Source organism: Triticum aestivum, chromosome 1D (genome assembly GCF_018294505.1).
Source record: "Triticum aestivum cultivar Chinese Spring chromosome 1D, IWGSC CS RefSeq v2.1, whole genome shotgun sequence".
NCBI lineage: Eukaryota > Viridiplantae > Streptophyta > Magnoliopsida > Poales > Poaceae > Triticum > Triticum aestivum.
Genome location: NC_057796.1, coordinates 416,878,261 through 416,882,466, shown reverse-complemented (window position 1 = coordinate 416,882,466; position 4,206 = coordinate 416,878,261). Strand labels below are relative to the sequence as shown.

Here is a 4,206-nt window from a genome sequence, read left to right as displayed (position 1 = left end):
GTCGACGCCGAGGCACCCTAGATGATCAAATTAGGTTATCTTGGATGCCGTCGATGCCGAGGCACCCTAGATGATCAAATTAGGTTATCTTGGATGCCGTCGACGCTGAGGCACCCTAGATGATCAAATTAGGTTATCTTGGATGTCGTCGACACCGAGGCACCCTAGATGATCAAATTCGGTAATCTTGGATCGCAGTAGTAGCCACATTCATCACATTTATTAGCAAACAATAAGAAAATTAGGAGCCACAACTAACCAGAAAGTACTCAACCAAAATAAAGATGTTTTGAACATGAACAGCTAACCAGAAGCAACACCAAGTTTTCATCACAGCCCAACAAGTACACTAGGTACCTTACATGAAAGTACTCATGACAACCAGAATAAAGATGTTTAGAACATCAACAGCTAACCAGAAGCAACACAAGTTTTCATCACAGCCCAACAAGTCCACTAGGTACCTTACATGAAAGGTGTCATCACAACCAAAATGCAGATGTTTTGAACATCATCAGCTCACCACAAATTAACACAACTTCACCTGCTCCCTTGAGAACAGTTGAACCACTCAAACATCTTAAAGGATGGCTTCCTCACTCTTCCACTACCTGCAACTCTTGGGGGGATGAACTTGTTTCTTCCTCTTGGCCCAGCAGCAGTAGAGGAACTTGGACCAGCACCAACAGTAGAAGAACTTGGGCCAGCACCAGCAGTAGAAGTTGCAGTCCTTGTAGTTCTAGCTTTCTTTGTTGCCCTTGTAGCAGGAGGAGCAGCAGTTGCGGCAGGAGTAGAAGGAGCTCTCCTTGGTGCATCGGGAGCAGAAGCAGGAGAAGAAGGAGCTCTCCTTGATACCATTGGAGCCCTTGGAGCTGGTGGAGCTGGAGCTGCAGTTTGAGCAGCAGCAGGAGCAGAAGGAGCACTTCTCCTTGGTGGCATGGGAGCAGGAGCAGATACAGTTCTGGGTGTATCATCTCTCCTGTTTTCCTGAAATTACAGCATACAATTGTTAGAAACTGGTATGTGAAATTGTACAAAAACCTACAACAATAGTTACCTGGTGCTGGTTCATTCTCATAGCTAGGGCTGGTTTAAGAGCCTGCTTGCAACTAGTGTATCTATGCCCAGTCCTATTGCAATTGCTACAAGTGATAGTTGCCATCCTAGATGTATCCTTTGGAGCTGGCTTTTCAAACTTGCTCTTTCTCCTCTATGTCTCTTTGTTTCCTGGCTTTTCTTTGAACACTGGTGGTTCAATGTCAGGGGTTCTAGTCTTTGGCCACAAATCAGGCCCAGGCACAGGGAAAACTATTGGACTATAAGCTGCCTTATACATTGGTTTCTTGAAGAAATCATGAACAAAATCTTCTGGCTGTAGTTTTGCCTTATTGATTGAAGAAACACCATGATTGCAAGGTACTCCACACATGTCCCACTTCCTACAACCACATGTATGTAGCAACAAGTTAACTGCATATGTGCTTTCTCCACTTGTCACCTGGAAGAGATCAGGTCCAGCTTTGATAGACTGACAAAACCTAGAATGATGTTTTGCTTCCTCTAGCTTCTTAGCATATGTTGGGCATATCTGCCACTTAGCAGTCTCAGTCTTTGTCCTATTTGCATTGAACTTCACTAACAGCTTTGTCCTGATCCCATCTACCATAGTTCTAATGGGTTTGGCTCTAACATCAAGTATCATCTTGTTAAAAACTTCACTTATATTGTTAACTACCAAGTCAGTTTTGCAATTGTTGTCCATGGCATGCCTAGCTCATGTATGTTTTGGTATCCTAGAGAGCCATTTCCAAGCTGGCTCACACTCCTTTTTCATGCCTTCCATTGCTGTTACATAACCATGCTCAGTATAGGAATAACTTTCCTGATACATGTATTTCTTCAACTCTTCCCCTCTAAAACCAGAAGTTTGAAAGTTCTGATAAATATGTCTAAGGCAGAATCTTTGTTTGCAATTGGGGAATACATTGTTTATGGCTGTAAGAAGGCCCTGTTTGAATGAACTACAGTTTGAGAATACTACAACAATGCCATGTATGAAATTAATAAACAAAGACAATTAATAAGCAATGCAAGCAATGATTGGAGTAGAGATAGTAGTACCTTTTGCCTGTCAGATATAATAGTGTAGTAGCCAAACTTGCCTGACTCACCACCAATGGCATATTTTAATTGAGTAAGAAACCAAGACCAGCTTGCTATGTTTTCCTTGTCCACTATTGCAAAAGCAATGGGAAATATGTTATTGTTTCCATCTCTTCCAGTGGCAGCCAAGATTTGCTGCCCTGTTGTCAACTTTATGAAGCAACCATCAACACCTATCATAGAAGATCACAAGTAGATTACCAACAAATTAGTGGGTGTGCACATATAAATGTAGAGTCACTAGTTAATTAGTAGGTGTGCCACATCAGTGTCCTCCTCATCTGCTTCATATGGCTCATCCACATCAGTGTCCCCTTCAATATGATGAAGTGGATCATCTCTATGCTTCTTCATTGCCTCAAGCCTAGCAATTATCCTCATCTGCTAGTAAATCTGTGTCACTGTCACTATCGGTGAAATCTTCAGCCATTAGCTCTGGAAGTTTTCTTTTAGCTGCCTTGTATTTCTCTTTTTCTTTCCCCTTTTTCCTGAACTTCTCAATCTCTTCATTCCTCTTCAGCTCCATCAGTTGCTCAATTTGCTCTTGATCTTGGTCTTGCTCCATGAAATACTCATACCTCTCTTCACCAATCTCCATTGCAAATTCTGGTACTGGTGCACACTTCTGCTTCAAAAATGAACTCTCCTGTGTGTTAATGACCTGCACTGGCACTGGTTGTGGCTTTGTTGGGCTAGGAAACAGTACTCCTGCTGTATCTATCTCATACACCACTGGCACACCTATTTCAGATAATGGAACCTGCTCCTCACAAACTGGTCCAATGTTCAAATCACTAGGTCTTGGAGCATCACTTCTGATGACTGTTATGTTCACCACCTTCTGACCTTTGATAACTAGGTCATCCAACATTTCCTCCACCTTATCATCATCTGTCAGTTCTTCCATACCTGAAACCCCAACACCTGGATCTCTGACATAACACATAAAGTCTGTCATCCCATATCCTTCAAGCTCTATTAGTGCAATCAGATTGTAAAATGTGATATCATCCACATTTAGGCTTCTTTCAAGATTATCTCTGTCATGGAAATGGAATCTGACTTCCCACACTTCATCATTCAATCTACAGTTCAAGTAAAGCAATTCAGTTCAAGTAAACAATTCAGTTAAAAGTTAAAGATTCAGTTAAAAATATAGTTTCAGTTAAAAATTCAGTTAAAAGTTAAATATTTAGTTAGTAGAAACAATTCAGTTAATGTTTCACTTAAAGATTTAACTAAAGTTTCAGCTAAAAATACAGTTTAAGTTAAAATTACAGTTTCAGTTAAAAATCCAGTTAAAAGTTAAATATTCAGTTAGTACAAACAATTCAGTTAATGTTTCACTTAAAGATTGAACTAAAGATTCAATTAAAAATACAGTTTCAGTTAAAGTTTCAGTCCAAAATACAGTTAAAGTAATTTGTTCACTTAACAATTCAGTACATGATTCAGTTATAAATTCAGTAACATTTTCATTTAAATATTCAGTTGTAAATTCAGTAATTGAGTAGGTTGAAATTGAGTTTAACATTCAGTAATTTCATGTAATTGAGTAGGTTCAAATTGAGTTTAACATTCAGTAATTTCAGTTAATGTTTAGGTGCCCACTACATACACTTAGAACCCTAGAACTACATAAACACTTCACTTACATGTCTGACCACATAAACAACCTACAACAGTAATCCTATAACACTAGAATCACAAACACTTAGAACCCTAACCCTAGAAACCAAATCGGGGTACGGAAAGAGAAAACTTATGAGACACCGCCGAAGGAGGATGCGTAGTGATGGCTCCCCTCTGGATCTTCCATCACGGCCTTGGCGAATGCCCTCGCCGCCGCGTACTCAACACAGTAAGACGGCGACGGCGGCTATGGAAGAGGCGGAGCCTGAGATGGGTTTGAATTGCCGCAAACCTCTGTTGGATCTGCAGGAGCACCACTGCCACGAGATGCATCGCCAGCACCACCGCCACCGCCATCATCACCGCCACGCGAGGTGGCCATCACCGGTGGCGAGCAGGGGCGAGAGAGGA

The 4,206-nt window shown here is 41.1% G+C and overlaps 1 pseudogene; it reads right to left on the bottom strand.

Moving 5' to 3' along the window:
• LOC123172246 (uncharacterized) overlaps positions 1-4,206 on the bottom strand; it is a 40,984-nt pseudogene that overhangs the window by 27,449 nt on the left and 9,329 nt on the right.